The following is a 23,481-nucleotide window of genomic DNA, read 5'->3' as shown; positions in this document are numbered from 1 at the left end:
AATCCAATGCCTTCTGGCCTCCAAGGGTACCAGGCCTACAATGGTACACAGATAAACATACAGACAAAACATCAGGACACATAAAGTTAGGAAAAAATGTATTTCAAACCTGGCGGTGGTGGCACATGCCTTTAACCCAGCACTCAGGAGGCAGAGGCAGTTGGATGTCTGTGAGTTCTAGGCCGGCCTTGTCTACAATTCATTAAATTCAGGAAATCCCTGAAACTGACCAGATTTACCAGCCCCCTCCCTCTCCAAGCTTAATGAAACAGTGAGAGGATTGTTGATAGACAGACAAGTTGAATTGCCTAAAAGAGGATCAGAGCAGTCGAGATGGCTAGAGGGGAGTCAGACCAACTAAGCTACCTAGAAGACACTTTCTCACCCTCTGAGCTGCCTGAGAGCTGTGCTGTGAGCTTACACTCCCAGCTTTGTGAGCAGTCACCCATGCTGGGGCAGGCTGTGGTGCTACAGCTGTCTGGGAGTTGTCTTTCTCCTGTAAGTGACCCCTCACCCACAACCCCTTGGTTCACCAAATTGAACTTTGGTAGTATTCTTTGGTCTGTCGTTGGTGCCCAATCTGGGGTGAGTATGTATTTGTTTACATCTCTCCAAGAATAGTATCACACAATAGTGTGTGGGACAGGGGTGCAGATCTCTGTGAGTTTGAGGCCAGGAGCCTGGTCTACATAGTGAGTTCCAGGACAGTCAGGGCTACATAATGAGACCCTAAAAGAATGGAGCTTGGTTCCCAGCACCCACATCCAGAGGCTGACAGTTGTTTGCAACTCCACCACCAGGAAATCTGACCCCCCTCTTCTGGACTATACAGGCACTCACATGTGCACATTCTTACACACACGAGCGCACACACACACTTTTTAAAAATTCTTATTAAAAATTGAAAAGAAGGCTTGCCTAGCAAGCACAAGGCCCTGGGTTTGGTCCTCAGCTCAAAAAAAAAAAAATTGAAAAGAAGATATTAATTAAAGTTTGGGCACAAAAGCACATTCTAAAACCAGATTTGAAGGGTTTTTTTTAGTGGTAGGGCTGCAGACAAAGTTTACTTTGTTTTTATTTGTGTTTCTTTGGTAACTTGTTGGCTCCCCCACCCCACCCCAAATAGGATCTCATATAGCCCAGACTGGCCTTGAATTGCCGGTATAGCTCAGGATAACCTTGGATTGCTGACCCTCTGCTTCTACCTCCCACGTTCTGGAATTACATGTGTGCACCACTAAGCCTGTCTGGTTGGTTGGTTAGCTCTTGTTTATTTGTAATTTTTTAAGTGGTACCATGACTACCTGAGGGGAAAAAGGTAGACATTCTACAGTGATGGCTATTTTATGGTAAGCATCTGTGGTAAATGGTTTTTTAAAAATATTGTGTGTGATGGTGCATGCCTTTAATTTCAGCACTTTGGAAGCAGAGGCAGTGGGGCCTCTGTAAATTGAAGGCTAGGCAAGACTACATAGTGAGACTTTGGAGAGAGGGAGAGAGAGAGAGGGAGGGAGGGAGGGAGGGAGGGAGGGAGGGAGAGAGAGAGAGAGAGAGAGAGAGAGAGAGAGAGAGAGAGAGAGAGAGAGAGAGAGAGAGAGAACGAGATCCAACGAAGGAACCTAGAAGCAAATAATTGTTTCACATATATATATGAAAAAACAAGGATGAAATCCCAGAACAATAAGCTACAGGGTGGGTTGGAAACACTGTAACCAGGTTCTGTTACTATACAGATGGAAAAGCTTGAGTTTATCCAAGGCCATACAGGGCAGGGCTTCCACCCAAACAAGCCAATTGTTGAATTCCCAGGATTTTAGCTCATCCGTTTTCCCTTCCTACTTATGAATAATGCCGTGGCTGGCAACAGCCGTTGTGACTCTGAAAAGAGGAGCAGAGAACTTGAAGATAAAAACAGCAACTTTTTTTTTTTTTTTTTTTTTTGGTTTTTCGAGACAGGGTTTCTCTGTGTAGCTTTGCGCCTTTCCTGGGACTCACTTGGTAGCCCAGGCTGGCCTCGAACTCACAGAGAGCCGCCTGGCTCTGCCTCCCGAGTGCTGGGATTAAAGGCGTGCGCCACCACCGCCCGGCAAAAAACAGCAACATTTTAAGTAACGTTGTAACACAGCTTTCTGTTCTGAATTGATATTGGGAAAAAGAGAAAGAATGAAGTACATACTTTATGGTTCTAGGAAAAAATAGCCCATTTGAAAACAGAGCCTCGTGATGCTGGTTTAAATATCATCCTCTAATATCTCCCTCTGCTTGCTGTTAATATCCCTGAGTACAGAGACTACAAGAAATAAAAATTCACTTCTCAGAGCCAGTGAGAGGGCTCAGTGGGTAAAGGTACTTGCTGCCAAGCCTGATTTCCATCCTTGGGACCTTCATGGTAGAAGGAGAGAACACGAGGCCATGGCACATGCATGCCTACGCACATTACACACAGAGAATAAATGTTAAGAAGAAAAACAAACAGCAAGGAACATCATGTGCATTTTTTGATAGATTTAGTCATTCAACCAGTATTTATTCCTTGAGCTCCCATCACGAAGCTGACTCTGCCCTCTACTATGTGATTCTGTGCTCAGTTGTACCTCATAGGGCTGAATTAGTGTCTTATCAGTACAACGCATGTAGTAGGTTTTCTCTGAATGCTTGTGGACAAAATGAGTTTACCATGGCTTGTTTTGCCATGAACTAAATAGTTACCACGTCAGACATACATTTTGGGAGATTGGGAAATAATGTAGACCAACCGGCTCTGATGTGACTTTTAATTTTAGCATGCTTCTTCCAATTCAATCTATAATCCAAATGACCTAGAACTAGGTCTAATGTCTGGCTATGAAAAGATTCCTGACACAAAATTCATTTGAATGTGGTCAACTGATGACAAAGCTTTGCTGCTGTCATTTAGATGTGAACAGATTGTCGTCATGGTTACGATTTTGCTCTTTAAAAAGGAAACACTTTGGTATTTACTATAGTTATCATAGTTTGCATGAGATAATTTGGGGATATAATCAGAGAGCTTACATGACTGAGCAATTTTGGAAGTTCCAGATTCCAACACCAATACTTAACATAAATCTCCAAAATTGCATGTATACACTTGTATTATACTTATTTCTTTATTATTATATTTTTGCAGTGCTGAGAATTGACCTTAGAGTCTCATGCTAGGCAAGCATTCTACCATTGAGCTTTATTCCAGCCCAGGGGTGTGTGTGTGTATTTTAAAGAATTATTATTTTATATGTATGACTGTTTTGCCAGCACATATATGCGTGCATCATATATATGTCTATTGAGCTCTGAAGTCAGAAGAGGGTGTTGGATCCCATAGAATTGGAAATACAGATGGTTGTGAGCCACTATGTCGATGCTGGAAACCGAACCTAGGTCATTTGCAAGAGCAGAAAGTGCCCTTAACTGCTGACCTGTCTCTTCAGCCTGAATACTTTTTTTTGTTTGTTTGTTTGGTTGGTTGGTTGTAGTTTTTCAAGACAAGGTTTCTCTGTGTAACATCCTTGGCTGTCCTGGATCTCGCTCTGTAGACCAGGTTGGTCTCGAACTCACAGAAATTCTCCTGCCTCTGCCTCCTGAGTGTTGGGATTAAAGGTGTGCACCACCACCTCCTGGTGAGTAGTACATTTTTTTTTTTTTTTTTTTTTTTTTTGGTTAGCAATCTCTTTATTGGATGTGAGAGGCAGGAAGCCCAGCCTAGTAGTACATTTTAAAATGACTGGAGCCGGGCGGTGGTGGCGCACGCCTTTAATCCCAGCACTCGGGAGGCAGAGCCAGGCGGATCTCTGTGAGTTCGAGGCCAGCCTGGGCTACCAAGTGAGTTCCAGGAGAGGCGCAAAGCTACACAGAGAGACCCTGTCTCGAAAAACCAAAAAAAAAATAAAAAATAAAAAAATAAAATAAAATAAAATGACTGGAATACTGAGAGCTTTAACAGATACGGAGGAGACCAAGTGAATTTCAACCATGCCTTTTAATTTACACCTCAGAAACGGAGTCGAAGAAGTAAAACCTTGTAGGTGCTCCACTCTGTTATCTCCCTTAAGAAACAAGAGATTCTAATACTTTAATTTGTCTGGAAGAGTAAACCCAAGTCCAGTCCCCCTTGTAGATAGAGCAGTGCTACTTGGGACCTCCAAGTGCTGGCTTCTAATGTGTCTTCCAAAAGAGAGAAATACTGTCCTCTGACCTGGGGAGACAGTGACAGTGTGTGGCGTGTGACCTTATACTCTGATAGGACTCTGGCACCTGTGTGGGATTTTTTTTTTTTTGATAGCTTATACTTTCTTACTTTTTAGCAGATACAGAAACGAGGCACCTGACATCTGAAACTCAACCGATCCACAGGTTTCCTAACGTTGAAAGGGGTCTAAATGCCGTTGCCACTTTTAGATGGACCTTAGATCCCAGTTAATGAGCAGGCGCCAGCCAGTGGAAGAGATACATGAGCTTGGGTCTCAGAGGGTAGGTACTGAAGATGAAATCATAAACCAGGACATCTGATGTGTGTCTCATACACAATGAGCGAGCGAAGGCTGCTGACGGAAATGTCATAGGCAGCTGCTTTTAGAGCTTGGCTCTCCCCTCGGCCCCTATGCCCCACCCTCTTCCTGCATGCCAGTCATTTGGGGCTCTCTGTTCTCATCCTGCCTGCTTTGAAGCAGTCCGTAAAGTGATATCTCTTCAGCCTCTTCTTTCATGGTTGTTTGATGTGCCTGGTGGGGGCTATAAGAATAACTGGCTCACCTACAGCTTGAGTCGTGAAGGAAGATTTGCCTTAGGAGAGACTTGCCCGCAGTGCCCTGAGCAGTTACAAGGGCAGTCTGAGGTTCCCATGAAACTCTGTTCATCAATATACTCAGAACAAGGCGTTTTCGTCTACAGCTTCCCCAGTTGTTCAGTTAAGCCCGCAGCCCTGCGTGAATTAATGGGCTGGGGAACAGGCTCTTTCCTCCAGCCTTGAGTTCTCTTCCCTTCGCTTTTCCATCACTCAGTCCCTCCTTTTTTGAATTTGAGTTGAGAAACATAAGTACTTTGAAGAGATCTTTCCTGACCCCACTGCTCAAAATGAGGATGGCTCTCTCTGTCACCCTGTAGCACTAGTCTTGGTCTTTACAACCAATGCTATGCTTATTTCCTAAGATCTGTTCTATATTTATCCTCGCTATCAGATTGTGAGTTCCATGAGGGGTGAAATCGTGCCTTGCTTCTGCACCTTGACTCTCCAGCACCACGTGCCGTGCATCACCAAGTTCGTTTGCTGGATAAATGAGTGATAAATTATATCTCATAATCACTTTGAGATTCCTTGGTCAAAAAGCCCACTCCTGAACTCTCTGTGCTGTGCTAAATCATGCAGGGAAAATTAAGAACAGGTGTTGAACAAGAGCCAACGAAATCCTGCTTGGTGAATGGCTCTTCCTGCCTTGACTATTCCTTACCTCTCTGTATCAATACGATCTCAATTCTCCTGTCATGAGAACTGTTCCTAATTCTCTCTAAGCAACCATGTCTTAGAAGACTGTGGTCTAATTTTATATGAAAACAGAAATCGCTGGGTACCCCCACCTGCACAACCTCACTGGGAACAGCCATTCATTAGGCTTTCTTTTGGGCCACCAACCAGCTCCCAAGTCATGACACAGAGACTTATTAGTTATGAATACTCGGCCTTAGCTTAGGCTTGTCCCACTAGCTCTTATAACTTGATTTAACCTGTCTCTCTTTATCTACACTTTGCCTTGGGGCTTCCTACCTTTCCTTCATTCTGTATGTCCTACTCCGTGTCTGTTTGGCAGGCAGCTGCCTGGCTGGCTGGCCCCAGGCATCTCCCTCTCTTTCTCTTCCCTTCTCTCTTCTCTCCAGCCTAGATTCCTCCTCCTACTTATTCTCACAGCTATCCCTATACTGCCTAGCTATTGGCCATTCAGCTTTTTATTAGACCAATCAGGTGCCTTAGGCAGGCAAAACAACACATCTCTACATCATTAAACAAATGTAGCATAAACAAATGTAACACATCTTTATATAGTTAAAGTAATATTCTACAAGAGGAGGTGGATGAGGGGAAGAGAAGGAAGGGTCACAGTAAAAACAAGTAACCATTGGGTTACTAAAGAAAATATTCATATAATCTGTAGTTCTATTTGATACTGAGTTCACTGACTTCAATAAACTTTTACTAAAATAACTTACTAACTCTAGATGTTCCTGAAATATCAACCTAAACCCATTCATTTTTTTTTGTTTTGTTGTTGTTGCAATAATATCTTACTCTATAGCCCAGACTGGCCTGAGAGCCACCGTGTAGTCCAAGCTACCCTTGAGTTCTCAGTAATCCCCCTGCCTCAGCCTCTTGAGTGCTGAGATTGCAGGTCTGAGACACTACTATATCATTGAATATCTCGTTCTAGTTAGAAATTTCTTAGAGTAGACTCATAACTGAAAGAGAAAATCCATTAATTCATTGACTATTGACTCAACCATTGTTGATGAACACCACAAGCCAAGCACTTCCCTAGGTATCTGGAAATGTTAGTAAGACCAGGCATGGTAGAGTACTCCTTTAACCCCAGCAAAAGCAGGCTAGTCTTTGTGAGTCCCAGGCCAGCCAGGGCTATGCAGTGAATTCTTTCTCCTTGCTTCCCACAACCTCTCTTGCAGTTAGGTTAGGATCCTGTGACTATAGCTGCCTTATGGCCTATGAAAGAAGTGCCATGTATAATTTTCAAGCAGAGGAAAGGATCAGTTTGTGTGCTTCCCCTCCGACACAGCATCCTCAGTGCCCATATGTTTCAAGATAGAGGCTGAGCCTCCGTGGTTTCTGTCCGCTGTCCGCTCTTGATGCTGTAATAAAACACTTGAGGCTAGAGTTGGGTAGAGTGACATATACCTGTGATCTTAGCACCTTCGAGGTAAGGCAGGCGGATTCCAAGTTGGAAGCCAACCTGGGTTATATAGTGAGAATCTGTTTCACAAAAGAAAAGCTGGAGCCTGGATAACCTACAAATAATATAAATTTATTGCTCTAGGTGCTCACAGCTGTCAAGTTCAAGATAAGATAAGGGAGGGCTGACATCCAGGGAGGACTACATCTTCCAGAGGGGATGAGGACTGTGACTTCACATGTAAAAAGGCAGCAGAGGGATGCACTTGCTACCTCAAGCCCTTTTATGAGGCCCTAATCCATTAGTGATTGGTAAATCACAGCCTAATCCCCTCAAGGCCCCATCTCTTAATATTGTAATGGGAAAATTTAAGCATGAATTTTGAAGAAAACACAAACATTCAAACCATAATATTCCATTCCTGATCCTCCAAAATCTGTAGCCTTCGAGCAAGATCCAGGACAGGCACCAAAACTACACAGAGAAACCCTGTCTCAAAAAAAAATCAAAAGAAAAAAAATCTGTAGCTTTCTCCCATAGGAGATACCTTCGTTCCATCCCAGCGGTCCCTAGCATCTCAACTTGTACCTTCGTTCCATCCCAGCGGTCCCTAGCATCTCAACTTGCACCAATTGCCTTTAAACCACGTCCAAAGTCTCATCCAAATACAGCCTAAGTCAGATGGTGCTCAAGGTACAATTCATCCTAAGGCAAGTAGAGAATAAACACATTCCCATTCCAAACAGTAGCAATGGGCCAGAAGGACTAGGTAACAGCTCTTAAGTAGATCTAAAACCCAGAAAGAAAATAACCTTAAACCTTGTGACCGAGGCTAGGAAATGATCCTTGACCGTCTGTCCTACTTTCCAGACACACTGGAGCAGAGGTTAGGCCCTGGGCAACCCCACCTCCACAGCTTCTCAGGGAGCAGCTGCTTGGAGTTGAGTGCTGTGTCTCTCCCAGCCTCTATTACCCCTCCAGCCACAGAGCCTGTCTGTGGTGGCCCTAGCCTCCCTGCTCTCCTGAGTGCCTTAGTCCTAGGAAAGCTCTCTGCATGGGCCTCAAGGCTGTCTGGGGACAGCTTTTGAAATGTAGGGTGAAGCAGCATCTCCAGGCTCTTGCTCTGTGCATACCTAAAGAGCTGGCCCTACAGAACACTACCAATGTTTTTGTGCTTTCAAAGGGGTCACAACGAGCCACTCCTGGGCCCACTGGAGTCCCAGCCTGGGTGGATGTGGGTAGAGATGGGGCAGTACTGGGCAGTGACCCTTGAGATCTCATTGCTCTACGAGCCTTCTTAACTATTCTGTGCTCAAGCCACAGCTCTCTCAGCCTATGCAAGGGCTAGCAACCTGGAAGATTTCGTAAATGCCTCACCAGTGTTCCTCCTCTGGCCTCATGCTAGCCACACTAACCCTCCTCATCCAAGGATTGCTTGGACCACACCCCTGGTATCCTCCCAGCTGACTTTTACAGCCTCATCAAGTTCGGTTGCCTTTTAGTTATAAAGTCCATCTTTAATGTGTTCTTGTTTTCTCACATTTTACACATAAGTAGTCAAAAGTAGCCATGCAGCCTGGCAGTGTGGCGCATGCCTTTAATCTCAACATTCAGGAGACAGAGGCAGGCAGATCTCTTGTGTCTGAGGCCAACCTGTTACAGAACAGCTAGGGCTATCTACATAGAAGAGACCCTGTCTCAAAAAAAGCAAACAAAAAACAAAAATAAAAAAAAAGAAGCCATGTAAACCTCCTCAGTACTTTGTTTAGATATGTCTTCCATCCAATACTCCAGTTCAGGCTGGCAAGACGGCTCGGTGGGTAAGAGGCTTACCACCAAGCCTGACAACCTGAGTTTGATCCCTCGGACCCATGTAGTGGAAAGAGAGACTGACTTCCACAGTCTTCTGACCTCTGCACATGTGCCTTCACACACACACACACACACACACACACACACACACACACACACACACACACACACACAATGCATACTATACATGTGCATAGCTATAAAAAAGAAAATCTGGTTGATTGCTTGTAAATCCTGCCTTACATGAAGCATTAGGGCAAAGACAATTCAGCCAGATTCTTTGTCACTTTATAACAAAGCGCTGTTTGCTCCAGTCCCCGCCCGGTACCTTGTTCTTCATTTCCATCTGAGAACTCATCAAAATACCTTTTCCTGCCAACTTTGCTACCAGCATTCTGATTACAACCACTTAGGCAATGTCGAAGGTTTAGACACCACAGACGCCCTCGCCCAGAATTGCCCTTTAGCACTCCATTCCAGCAAGCTAGGCTTGTTCTAGTGTGTACCTCCCAACTCTTCCAGCCTCTCCCCATCACCCACTTCTGTAGCTGGCCCCCCATTTTCAGATGTTTGTTAGAAACAGTCTACTCTCAATACCAACTTACCTCTAAATGTATTTGTGCTGTCACTTATTTTTATTGATTTTACTTTATCTATATGAATATTTTGCCTGCATGCACATATGTGTACCACATGAATGCCTGTTGGAGCCCCTAGAATTGGGATTACAGATGATTGTGAGCTACTATTGTGGGTGCTAGAAATCAAATCTGTGTTACCCACAAGAATGAAAAATGCTCTTAACCACTGAGCCATCTCTCCAGACCCTTGAGCTGTTATTTAAAAATAAATAAATATAAAGTTAGATGTGGGTGCTGGAGAAATGGCTCATTAATTAAAAGTGTAATACTTTAACAGAAAATCCAAGTCCAGTTTCTAGGACTGTTGGGTGACACACAACCCCCTTCTGGTCTCCACTGTCACCTGCATGCATGTACACACACACACACACACACACACACACACACACACACACACATACATACATACACACACACACATACACACATACACACACACACATACACACACACACACACACACACACACACACACACACACAAATAAATCTTTAGGGGAAAAAACAAAAGCAAGGTATAGTTTTTGGACACATGTGTAATCCCAGTCCTTGGAAGGCTGTGCTGGCCAGATTTATGTCAACTTGACACAAACTATAGTCATCTGAGAGGAGGGAATCTCAATTGAGAAAATGCCACCACAAGACTAGGCTGGAGGCAAGCCTTTAGAGTATTTCCTTAATTGATGATTGATGGGGGAGGCCCACCCCATTATGGGTGGTGCCATTCCTGGGCTGGTGGTCCTGGGTTCTATATAAAAGCTGAGCAAGCCATAGGGAGCAAGCCAGTAAGCAGCACTTTATCCTCTATGGCCTTTGCATCAGCTCCTGCCTCCTGTCCTGACTTCCTTCAATGATGAACAGTGACATGGAAGTGTAAGAAGACTAAACCCTTTCCTCCCCAACTTGCTTTTTCGGTCATGGTGTTTCGTCAAAGCAATAGAAACCCGAATTAAGACAGAGGCAGGGGCAAGAGGACAGCCCAGAAGTTTAAGGTCAGCCTGGGCTATCTAGTGAAACCTTATCTCAAAAATACAAAAGAAGCTGGGGATGGTGGTGCACACCTTTAATCCTAGCACTCAGGAGGCAGAGGCAGGCTGGTCTCTGAGTTCAAGGCCAATGTGTTTATAGACTGAATTCCAGGACAGTCAGGGCTGTTACACAGAGAAACCCTGTCTCGAAAACAACAACAAAAAGAGCGAACAAATAGTTTCCATGGAGATGGGTTGGTGGGTAAAAGTGCTATCTACACAAGCCTGAATTATCTCTGGCCTCCACACAGGTTGTGACTTGCACACATCATACACACAATTTTCATGAAACTACCAAACAAATAAGTAAATAGAGCAGGTGAGACTGAGTCATTTATAAATAATGGAAATGACCTGTCACAGCTGTGGAGAAGTTTAAGAACAAGGTGCCCAAAATCTTGGCACCTGACAAGATCCAGGTCTCTGCTTCCAAGATGGTTCCTTGTTCTCACAAAGTAAAAAGGGCATACAGGTGAAAACATGCTGTGTGAAGCCTCTTTTGTAAGGTTTTAACTCTGTCCACAAAGGCATGGTCTTCCATCCTCATGATGAAATCATCTCCTACAAGCCCACCTCTTCCCCCCCCCCCCCCCCCCCCCCCCCCCCCCCGAGACAGGGTATTTCTCTGTAGCCCTGGCTGTCCTGGAACTTGCTTTGTAGACCAGGCTGGCCTTGAAACTCACAGAGATCTGCCTCCATAGTGCTGGGACTAAAGATGTGTGCCACCACTGCCCGGCTACAAGCCTATCTCTTAATATTGTAGATCTCACCGAAGATTAAGTTCTGAGGACAGAGATGCTCAGATCATAAACAGGACTCAGAGGAATCCAGCAGCACTCGCCTGCTGATTGCCAGTCTGGGCTAGATGGATGACACATGGGAGGTGCACATTTCTGTTGTGGAAGATGCTAAGAATTCAGGCTGTGGCCTCTGAGATGGCCAGTGTTCTCTGCACTGAGCACAGACCTGTTATTTATAATACCTTTTCACGTGCTAGGCACAGTGCTGGGCTGTATGTATGTACTAGTGATTTATTGTTGTTAAAGTCGTGAAAAGAAGTCCCTTTCCTTGCCAAAGGAGACATATTCGATATTCATCATGAGCTGTTATATCCACTTTTGCCAGATACCCTTCTTTCTGTTTTCTTTTAATAATAGTTCTAAGACTGATGCAAATCCTGACATTTTAGAGAGAAAAAAAGATTTGGAGGTTTATTCTAAAAGGCAGAGATCCATGAGTCATTCAGATCCTGAGTCTATGGTGTTAGGGAAGAGTATTTAATTTGCCTTTTTTTTTTCTTGTAAGTAAAACTGGAGATAATATTTTGCTACTAATACCACGAGTCTATTATGATAATCTAGATGAGCTAACTGGATAAACTGGAACACTGAGTGTTACACACAAACTGGGAGGCATTGCAGGCTAAGGATGACAGAAGGCTTTCTTGTCATTCAGCCTTTACTGACAGGTCTTGTTTAGACTTACTTATACACATTGACATTGTTATTTTTATTTTTAAAAAAATACTGGGAATTAAACCCAGGAGCTTAAGTGCACACTGTCTGAGTGATATCCTCAGGCCTATATACATTGGCTTTTACCGTATATCATGCTTCTGCATTAATAAAAGCAAAATATAAAAGAAATAACTCAATTGAAGTAGTTCAAAATGCCTTCCTAGCCAGCCTATCTTCTGAGTCACTTTTGTCTCTGAGTAAATATATCTATATTTCAGCCCAGTGCCATCTATGCATCAAGAATACCATCAACGCAGCCTTCCTCAGGCAAGTCTCCACTGTTTTTGTTTTTGCTGTTATTTTGGGATTTTTTTCCCCGTTTTTATGTTCATTTGTTTGTTTTTTGTTTTATTTTGTTTTGTTTCTCGAGACAGGGTTTCTCTGTGTAGCCCTGGCTGTTCTGGAACTCTCTATGTAGACCAGGCTGTCCTCGAACTCAGAGATCATCCTGTCTGCCTCCCAAATGCTGGGATTAAAGTTGTGTGCCACCACCACCTGGCCTGAGGCTGTTTTTCTGAGACAGAGTCTCACTGTGTAGCACAGGGTTGTGTTAATGCTAAATAGGTAGTCTACCAACTCAGCTGCTTTTCTAGCCCAGAAAGGTTAGACTTATGGGAAAAACAACAACAACAACAAACCAACTACCGTGATTCAGGATACTGACTTAAAGGCCTTTAACAATTTATAAAAAGATTTATGGACACAAAAAGTTGGTGACCATAAAATACTGGCTATAGAGTCAGGCATAGTGGCACACACCTTTAGTCCCATCACTCAGGAAGCAGAGGCAGGAGGCTCTGTGACTTTGAGGCCAGCCTGGTCAACAGAGCAAGTTTCGGGACAGCCAGAGCTACATAGAGAAATCTTGTCTCAAAAAATTAAAACAAACAAACAAAAAGTCTACTCCTGGGGAAAGTCATTGACCAGAAATCTAGTACCAGAAATAGCGGTAAAAGCGGAACTCTCCCTCCTCACACACCGAAAGTCTGACTGCCTTTGAGATGGACCTTCTGCAGCAATTACCTCTCTCTTCATGTTTCTTGTTGTGTGCCCTTTCCTCTGTGATTAAAACCTTCCACTTTAGCCGGGCAGTGGTGGCGCACGCCTTTAATCCCAGCACTCGGGAGGCAGAGCCAGGTGGATCTCTGTGAGTTCGAGGCCAGCCTGGGCTACCAAGTGAGTTCCAGGAAAAGGCGCAAAGCTACACAGAAAAACCCTGTCTCGAAAAAAACCAAAAAAAAAAAAAAAAAAAAAACCTTCCACTTTAATAAGCCGGTTGGTAGCGCACACCTTTAATCCAGCACTCCGGAGGCAGAGGCAGGCAGATCTCTGAGTTCCAGGCCGACCTAGTCTATGGAGCTAGTTTCTGGTCATCTGAGGCTACACAGAGAATCTCTGTCTCAAAATGAAATAAAATAAAATAAAAGCGCCGGGCGGTGGTGGCGCACGCCTTTCATCCCAGCACTTGGGAGGCAGAGGCAGGTGGATCTCTGTGAGTTCGAGGCCAGCCTGGGTTACAGAGCAAGATCCAGGACAGGCACCAAAAGTACACAGAGAATCCCTGTCTCAAAAAAAAAAAAAAAAAAAAAAAAAAAAAAACCCAAATAAATAAATAAAATAACTCTTAAAATAAAATAAAAGCTTCCATGTTGGAGGGAAGTCCATTAAGACATAGGATGTTAAGAGGGAGGCCAAACAGTCCATCAGACAGGAAGCTCTTTAAGCTCAGGAAGTAACCCAATGGCTTCAGAAAGTCCCAGAAAGTTATCCTTACTTTGTTCTGTCCTCCTTTCCCTATCAGGGGTCAGTGAACATTTGTTCATGTCATCCAGAAATGGTGTTACACAGTGTTCTAGAAGAAAAAAAAAATTGGAGTCCTTAAAGTAGAATGATGCTTAATATTCAAATTAGGGTTATAGATCCGAACTAAAAGGCACATTGTGTTATACTGCAAATAAATGCTATCTTGAATTAATAGAGGGTAAGGTGGGGGAGGGGAAAACAATAGACTTTTTAATGTTTCAAATGCCCATAGAGTTAAGGAGCAAAGCTCCATGGGATTTGAGGACTCCAAAGACCCATCTTAAGGCTGCCTTCTTTTTTAAGGATTTATTTATTTATTATGTACATAGAAGAGGGTGCCAGATCTCATTACAGATGGTCTGTGAGTCACCATGTGGGTGCTGGGAATTGAACTCAGGACCTCTGGAAGAGCAGTCAGTGCTCTTAACCTCTGAGCCATCTCTCCAGCCCAAGGCAGCCTTCTTAAGGACACTCTTATCAGACATTTAATCTCTGTGACAAATATCTTAGAGAAACAGTTAAAGGGAGGAAGGGGTTACTCTGGCTCACAGTTTCAGTGGTTCCAGTCAGTGGCCCTCTAGCTTTCAGATCCAGGGCAATGGAGGTACACCATGCTGGAAGAGGAGACAGAGACAGAGCGTAGATGCTCAGCCTCATGGCTGCCAGGAGGTAGGAAGAGAGACAGGACGATGCCTGGAGAAAAGTAGTCCTTTCTGAGGCATGACCCCAGTAACCTGCTTCCTCTAACTAGGCCCACTGATAACATGTCTACCATGGAGAAAGCCATCGAATTATGAACCCATTAATATTCTAATCCACAGACTAGTCAGAGTCCTCAAAGTCCAAACATCGGTCAATACTAAGCTTCACTAGCTGGGTTCCAAACCTTTACCACATGAGCCTTTTAGGATATCCTGACATCTTCAATAACAATATTGTAATATTTAATTTGTAACTGACTTCAACTTTCTGGTTATTTTATCTATAGGCATACCGACTCCCCACTGAGATCTGTGTGTGCGTGTGTACAAGTGTACACGCCGGCGCACATGTGTGGTGTACATGTATATGAGGCCAGAAGTTGACACTGAGTATCTTTTACTATCACTCTTCACCTTATCTTTTGACAAAATTGGCGACACTAGCTGGCCACTGAACTCTTGGGATCCATCTGTCTCTACTCTTCCGCCACCCAGTGAGAGGGTTACAGGTAAGTGTGACCACACCCAGACTTTAATGCGGTTCTGGAGATCTGAACTCAAGTTCTCATGTTTTCACAGCAAGCACTCTCCAACTGAGCTGTCTCTCCAGCCCCTCAGTGAGATGAAAGAAAGAAAGGAAGGAAGGAAGGAAGGGAGGAAGGAAGGAAAGACAGAAAAAAATCCTCTATGTGTACCCTACGTAGCATAATGCCGTGTCACCGAAAACTAACTGTGCCTCTTCCTCTTTAACCCTGGAGGAGATACATAGTACGTGATGTCTCTAAAGATGATATCCTAGATGACTTTTCAAAGAACTGAGCCACTCCAGAAGATCCACTTCATCTGCAGAACTATTGCATAACCCAGCCCTCCTCTACTTCAGTGGAATGCTCCTGTCGTTGCCAACTGTTGCTTGCCTCGTGGAAATTCTTGGCCAGACCTATGGATTGCCAGACCTTGCAGCTGTTTACCCTTGAAGTCCAGTTCTCCTATAACATCAAATCCAACAACATTCCTCGTGACCTAACAAGAGTGGTCACCGAGCTAGTTGTCGGTGCGGCTAAGATGTCACTGTTGCTACCCTCAAGTGGTACAGGATCCATATAAAAACAAGCATATGACTATCAAAATACTAAGTGAAGACTAGGAATAATAGAAGAGAAGGCGGAGACAACACAGAAGAAAGGCTGTCTGTGTTAGCAACACAAGCTTTCTGCTCCTAGGACATTAAGGCTCTTATTTCTGCACATCTCTATCTTTCTGCCTAAAATGTGGCCTTCCCAGGACCACCCTTTCTTCTAAGAGGAGGAGGCTTGGTCTTGCCTAAAACAGTGCAGTAAGTACTGGGGCATGCCTGTAGTTCCAGTGTTCGGAAGGAAGAGACAAGAGGATCAAGAGTTCAAGGCCAGCCTCTGTTGCATAGTGAAACCTTGTCTCAAACTCGCAAGACCCAAAACCAATCCGAACAGAAAAATGCAGTAGCCACGGCCTCCTCTTCACCTCCTGCTTTCCTCTTTTCCCGCTGACCTCTTGCCTTCGGGCCGCTTCATTCACTTCTCTGTGAGAATGAATGTCATCCCATTCCAGGTCTCCAGTCAGTGTGTTCTAAAAGGGGAGAAAGCCTGAGAGTGTGAGTCAGCTTTATTCCTGGTACTGAACCCTGTTTGTTCTTGTACTAGTTGCCCTGAGGAACAGGGAAGAGAAACGCAACTTGGGCTTCTCCGGCTATTAAAAGGAAATGAGTGGCAGTCACCCCGTTTTCCCAAGTGAGAAGGAAGAGCTTGCACGCAACTCTGAGCTCCTGTTAGGCTGCACGCAGCAGCTTCTGCAGCATTTACTTTCTAATGCTTACTGTGTGCTCCCTTTGCCTTTATCGCCCTTGGTGCTGGCTTCTTAAGCACAAAGAGAATCAGGCTACCCCAAGAAATCTCCAGGTATCTGCCTGGTGGCCGGGTAGGTGAAAACGCTCTCCTTCATGTTTGCCAGGTAGAGTGACTCTCACTGACCCGCCCCTCTTTACCCTCCCCCTCACGGTAGTACAGCGATTTGTGTGGACGCCTGTGTCCTAGTCAGAATGCAGCCTTCTAGAGGGTAGGGTGTAGCCCAGTGGTGGAAGGAACCCCTGCCTTGCAAATGTGAGGTCCTGGGTAGGATCTTCAGCACTGGGAAAGCAAAAATAATTCAAGAGTTCATTTTTTTTTTTTTTTTTTTGGTTTTTTGAGACAGGGTTTCTCTGTGTAGCTTTGCGCCTTTCCTGGAACTCACTTGGTAGTCCAGGCTGGCCTTGAACTCACAGAGATCCGCCTGCCTCTGCCTCCCGAGTGCTGGGATTAAAGGCGTGCGCCACCACCGCCCGGCTCAAGAGTTCATTTTTTACGTGTCTTCACTCACCGTTCATATCCAACTGTGCGTTACACATTCCAGGGCTCAACAAGAGTATGTTTTTTTTAATCAATCAATCAATGAATTGGCCAAACCTTAGCAGAATAAGTCTGTTAGTATTGCCTTGCTGTATTAAAATGTATCATTCCTCTATGCCAGCTCATTAATTGTTAAAAAAAAACGATGACAAGGGCCTTCGAGGTGGCTCAGTGGATAAATGCTGGCTGCAAAGCCTGGCGACCTGAGTTTGATCCCGGGACTGATAAGGCAGGAAGAAAGATCAGACTCCTGTGGGGCGCCCTCTGACCCCCACCTCTGCAGGTGTGGCCTGGCACATGCTCTATTCCACTCCACCCACAAAGGGGACAAAAGTGATCACAGTAGTTTCCTGTAATAAATCATTAACAACTCCCCTGACAGCTAATGACAAGCAGAGAGAGGGTAGAGAGTCTCGGGGGGAACGTAGTTGTCAGAGCCTAGTTCAGACTGTCACAGCAAAAGGAGTCTGTGCAGAACACCCCCATCTGGCCGCCGTATCTCTCTGACTTTTCAGTGGTCAGCAGACAGCCTCTGAAGGACCTTGCTCTGTATCTCACCCCGTCCTCACATTGTGAATGAAGAAGCCTGTAACCCTGAGAGGCTCCCTGACAGGGCTGCCGAGAGACTGAGCAGATGTAATAGGAATGCCCGTGTTCTTCTCCGACTGCCTATTTTGGCCATCTCTCTGCTTTGAGGCGATGCTGTGGAGGGGTTGGAGGCTTGAGCCAAGCCAAAGATATAGGAGAAAGATCTGGAATCTACCTCAATGGGTAGGGCCCATTAAGACAAAAGGGAGTGCACTGTAGGGAATGCTCAGAAAAAACAAACCTTTTGGAAGGATCACAGAGGGGCCAAGTCTTCCCACTTAGTTAACCCTCGAACACCGATAGGAGCATCATGCATCCCAGTGTGTGGATGTTGGACAGAGGCAGGAAATGGTAATGTGTCCCTATCTTGAGTAAGTGGAGTTGACAGTTTAGACCCCCTGCTTGGTCTTCAGTGAAGAGGACAGTTTGAATGCTCCTCCCAGCAAAGTCTAGAGCTCTCTCTGAGAAAAGGCTGTGAATCACCAAGTATATTCAGTGTATCCACTTTCGCTACAAGTGTTCTTGTGGTCTGGAGCTCTCTTTCTACCCAAGAGTCTTTCCAGCTGGCTTGACTGGGCAGTAGTGCCACAGGGCTATAAGGCCAGCACTCTGCAGGACTAAGCTCTGTAGTGAGACCCTGCCTCAATAAAGCAAAACCGAGCAGAACAGAACAACCCCAGCAAGACTTTGGTTCCACTGCATTGCCCTGTGTGGGAGCCCAACAGTGCAGGGAAAAGCTTCCCCCAGGCTCCTAGGCCCTGTCCCTCCCCAGGGACTCCTGGCAGTTAATGGTTGCTAGAGGAGGAAGTCATTTTCTCCAGCGCTGTAATCACTGATAAATTGCCCAGGCTAACCACCCCACTGTGCTTGAAAGCAACCCTACCTAAACACTCTCTCTCTGTGTCTCTCTGTCCCTCTCCCTCTCTGTCTGTCTGTCTCTGTCTCTCTATCTCTCTGTCTCTCCATTTCTCTCTTAACTTGAACATAGGAGGGACTGGGAGAAAGATAAAGGAAGGTAATGGTATACAGTGTGGTGTTGCATGTCTTTACTCCCAGCATTTAGGAGGCGGAGGCAAACAGATCTCTGTGAGTTTGAGGCCAATTTGGTCTACGTAGGGAGTTCTGGACCACCCAAGACTACATAATGAGACTGTGTGTGTGTGTGTGTGTGTGTGGTGGGGGAAAGGGCTGGATGGCTCAGCAGTTAAGATTGCAAGAGTGCTTGCTGCTCTTGCAGACAACCTGAGTTGGGTTCCCAGCATCCACATCAGGCAGCTCATAACAGCCTGTAGCTCCAGCTGCTCCAGGGGCTCCAATAACCCCTTCTGGCTTCTGAGAAGACCTGTGCTCAAGCACACACTTATAATTAAAAAATAAATAAATAAAAGCCAGGTGTGGTGGTACCCTTCTTTTATCCCAGCACTCCAGAGGCAGAGGCTGGCAAATTCCTGTTCAGTTGAGGACTGTGCTGGTTAGTTTTACGCCAACTTGACACAAGCTAGAAGAGGGGTCCTTAACTGAGAAAATGACTCCACCAATTGGCCTATGGGGAACTTTCTTTACTGTTGATTGATGTGGGAGGGCCAGCTCACTGTGGGTGGTATCACCCCTGGGCTGGTAGTCCTAAACACTGTAAGAAAGCAGGCTGAGTAAGCCATGAGGGAGCAAGCCAATAAGCAGCACTCCTCCACGGCTTCTGCTTCTACTTCAGCTCCTGCCTCCAGGTTCCTGCTTGAGTTTCTACCCTGACTTCAACCTTCCATGATGGACTATGACATGTTGCTTTGGCCATCGTGTTTCATCACAGCAGAATAAACCCGAAGACAAGGCCAGCCTAGTCTACACAATAAGTTTCAGTGAAGCCAGGGCTACATAGTGAGGCCCTATTTCAAAATTAAATAGATAAGACTAGTTAAATAAATGCAAGTAAATATTTTTAAAACAGTGGATAGTGGGATATGAAGTTGACCAAAATTCATTATGTACATATATGTGAAATTGTCAGAGAATACAAAAAAAACCCAAAGCAAATCTGCTCCCCCAGAATCTACATCTTCCCTGTACTCTGAAAGTTCAAGAGAGGTGAAGGGTTTGTCTATACTATTTTCCCACTGTGCAGAGTGTTATATAACATACACAGGCAGGGGGTCATCCTCTCCTTGTGTTTCAAGCTCTGACATGACCTGGTTCCAGGGATCTGGCAGCAGCCATTCTCCTTTAAGTCCTGGCTGCCTTAGCTGGTAGGACTTGGAGCCTTGTCTTTCACCGGTTGTCAGCAGGAGACTCCCAGCATGCTAGAAGCTCTGTATGAGAGCAGAAGCTGCTGCTGTTGCTGTAGCTGCAAGAACTGTGGCCAAGAGCCAAGACCCAGAGCTGCCTCTTGCTGTGTGCAGCGACTCCCCCAGAGCTGGCACAGCCAGGGAGTCTGCAGAGCCATGTAAATCTTTCTCCAAGCACTCTGTCTCTTCGGTAGCTACAGAAACAGTGTTTGTTATCCTTTGGTTTTCAGTAGACAGGCAAAAATCTGATGGCGACAGTCTCTGTTTCTGATGCTTGGGAGCCCACCCAGCAAAACCTTCAGAAATGAAGGAGCAGTGCCCACCAGCCAGTCCTGTCTCTTAGGCTGCCGTCAGGATTTGGAGCCTCAAGAACCTGGAACTAACTTTCCTTTTTAAGCCCAGAAAACTGAAAGTCAGTGCAAAATAGATCCGTATAGTATTCAAGGTTTTAGTTAGTAAAGGGGAAGCATAGCCCCATGGCCAGCAAGATCATGCTGCAATGTGGACAATAATTGATCTCAATTCAAGAAAGAATACAGAATTCAGCCGGGTGGTGGTGGCGCACGCCTTTAATCCCAGCACTCGGGAGGCAGAGCCAGGCGGATCTCTGTGAGTTCGAGGCCAACCTGGGCTACCAAGTGAGTTCCAGGAAAGGCACAAAACTACACAGAGAAACCCTGTCTCGAAAAACCAAAAAAAAAAAAAAAAAAAAAAAAGAATACAGAATTCAGAACCAGAGCTGGTGAGCCCTAGGGACCTAGGAGCAGAGAGGGTCTCGGAGCAAATATTGAGGGTGTTTATCCAAGGGCTGACAAGTAAGAGATTACCTTCACCTCTTCAGTTCTTAAAGCAAGTAAATGGATGCCTTGGGGGTTAATAAGTTTGATTCTGTCGTGACCTGCAATTTCTATAACATAAAACAGACTTCCTAGAAGCAAAAGAGAAAAGGGACTCCTTTGCTTCTGACTCCCAGCTCTGTAATCAAATGACCTTGGCCATTGGGCTTCCTGAGTGCTGGTTGTGGGACATGAATGTTTTGATCTTATATGTCTCCTTCTGTATCTATTCATAATTTTATGAATAAACTGCTATTGTGATGTTAAGTACTAGCCTCTGGGATTTTGAATCAGCTTTAGGAAACAATCCACAGCCTATGTGTTAACAGATTGGATTTTGTTGTTTTTTTGAAACAGAGCTCATTCTGTAGTCCCAGGCTGGCCTCAAATTTATAGCAATCCTCCTGCTTTAATTTCCCGAATGCTGGAATTACAGGTGTAAACTGCCATATCTAGTAAGGCAGATTGGATTTCTAAACATATATGGCTGAGAATCAGAACCAAGCTGTGGTGAAACCATGCCACCACACAGGATCTGTTGGGGGACCGGAAAGTCTTTATACTCTTTTTTTTTTTTTTTTTTTTTTTTGGTTTTTCGAGACAGAGTTTCTCTGTGTAGCTTTGCACCTTTCCTGGAACTCACTCTGTAGTCCAGGCTGGCCTCGAACTCACAGAGATCCACCTGGCTCTGCCTCCCGAGTGCTGGGATTAAAGGCGTGTGCTACCACCGCCCGGCAAGGGACCGGAAAGTCTTTGATTAGGTTGTGGCCAGGATGTTTGCTAGTATGGCTTCTACAGTCCCCAGGCACAGTGAGGGGATCCTGGTCTGGGGTCTGACTTTGTATACTTCCTTTCCTCTATTTTCTTTTTAAGCAAATCCTCCAGTCTTTCTCTGCTTCTGTCTTCTTATGTATGAACTAGGGTGACAAAGTGACTTCTTGGAGGGAGTGGACAGCATGCTAAGCACTGCATGTGGTATCTACCATACTAGATGCTCAGCATGTACTAGTTCCTCCATTTTCCTTCTGAGACAGAGTCTCTCTACATAGCACTGCCTGTCCTGGATCTCACACTGTAGACCAGGATGGCCTCGAACTCACAGAGGTTTTCCTGCCTCTGTCTCCAGAGTGCTGGGATTAAAGGTCATCATTTAATTTTAGAGACAGGCCTAGACAGACACCCCAACCTCTTGAACTCAAGTGATCCTCCTGCCTCAGCCTCCCAAGTAGCAGGGACATCACACCCAGCTTTTCTCCATTTTGCTCCCATGAGATGCTATCACTGTGCTAACTACTAATAAACTTGTCCGAAGTTGAACTCTTGGCAAGAAATAGAACCAGAGCTAAAGCTCATGTGTTTGCCTAGCAAGTTCAACTGTCTGACAGTTTAATAAACACACAAGAAAGTGTTGTTGCCTTTAAAGGAATAGATTTGGAAGGCTATATATTATTCTTTTTGGAAACTTTTGCGGGGAACTTACCTATGAGATCTGTGATGTGTTGTGGGGTTTGTTGTTGCTTGTTTTACTTTTTGAGACTATCTCATGTAGTCCAGGCTGGCCTCAGACTCACTAAGTAGCTAAGGACGACCATGAACTCCTTGCCTCTACCTCCCAAATGGCAGGGTTATAGGCATGTGCCACTAAGTCTGGTGTTTTAAGTGTTGGGGTCGAACCCAGAGTCTTGTGCATGGTAGATAACACTATTCCAACATAGCTACATCCTCAGCCCTTTTGAACGTTTTTGGTTTTGTTTAAAAAAACATAGGGTCTATTATGTAGTACTGGCTGACCTTAACTCACTATGTAAAGGAGGGTAACCTGGAACTCACAGAGGTCCGCCTGCCTGTTTCCTGGTGCTGGGATTAAATGTATGTACCACCACACCCGGCTGTATCTAGATGGTTTTTTTTTTTTTTTTTTTTTTTTTTTTTGAGACAGGGTTTCTCTGTGTAGTTTTGGTGCCTTTTCTGGATCTCGCTCTGTAGACCAGGCTGGCCTCAAACTCACAAAGATCCACCAGGCTCTGCCTCCTGAGTGCTGAGATTAAAGGCATGTGCCACCACCACCCGGCCTTGTATCTGGATTTTTTTTTCATATTTATTTATTTATTTATCTATTATCAGCTTGATACAGTATAAATTCTTATCCTAATAGTGAAATGTTTCACTGAGGCTTGCCCAGTAATTGAGTAAAGCCAATTCTAAGCCACAGTCATCCTCGGGTCCCTCCTGCTGTATAGCCTCCCTGGTTCTGTGGGTTGTAGTCTGATTGTTCTTTGCTTTATATCTAGTATCCACTTATGAGTGAGTACATACCATGTTTGTCCTTCTGGGTTTGGGTTACCTCATTCAGGATGATATTTTTTAGTTCCATCCATTTGCCTGCAAATTTCATGCTGTCATTGTTTTTCTCTGCTGAGTAGTACACCATTGTGTATATGTACCACATTTTCTTAATCCATTCTTCAGTTAACGGGCATCTAGGTTGTTTCCACGTTCTGGCTATTATGAATAGTGCTGCTATGAACATGGTTGAGCATGTATCTTTGTGGTATGATTGAGCATTCCTTAGGTATATGCCCAAGAGTGTTATGCCTGGGTCTTGAGGTAGATCTATTCCCAATTTTCTGAGAAACTGCCATACTGATTTCCACAGTGGTTGTACAAGCTTGCATTCCCACCAACAATGAAGGAGTGTTCCCTTTGCTCTGTATCCTCTCCAACATAGACTGTCATTAGTGTTTTTGATCATAGCCATTCTGACAGGTGTAAGGTGGTATCTCAGAGTCGTTTTGATATGCATTTCTCTGATGATTAAGGATGTTGAGCATTTCTTTAAATGTCTTTCAGTCATTTGTGATTCTTCTTTTGAGAATTCTCTGTTTAGCTCTGTAGCCCATTTTTTTAAATTGGATTGTTAAAGTATTTTGTTGTCTAGTTTCT

At 44.7% G+C, this 23,481-nt stretch overlaps 1 long non-coding RNA gene across 1 annotated transcript in view; it reads left to right on the top strand.

The window, feature by feature from the left end:
- Positions 1 to 16,616, top strand: part of LOC128105514 (uncharacterized) — a 30,539-nt gene extending 13,923 nt beyond the window's left edge. The window contains exons 2-3 of the long non-coding RNA XR_008216360.1: positions 14,703 to 14,924; positions 14,995 to 16,616. This is a non-coding gene — a long non-coding RNA (uncharacterized LOC128105514). The remainder of the gene's footprint in view (positions 1 to 14,702; positions 14,925 to 14,994) is intronic.
- Positions 16,617 to 23,481: the final 6,865 nt, after the last annotated feature.

Source organism: Peromyscus californicus, unplaced genomic scaffold (assembly GCF_007827085.1).
Source record: "Peromyscus californicus insignis strain IS unplaced genomic scaffold, ASM782708v3 Scaffold_9__1_contigs__length_137607984, whole genome shotgun sequence".
Classification (NCBI taxonomy): domain Eukaryota; kingdom Metazoa; phylum Chordata; class Mammalia; order Rodentia; family Cricetidae; genus Peromyscus; species Peromyscus californicus.
The sequence above is the reverse complement of the archived record's forward strand: the minus strand, read 5'-3'. Positions and strand labels throughout refer to the sequence as shown.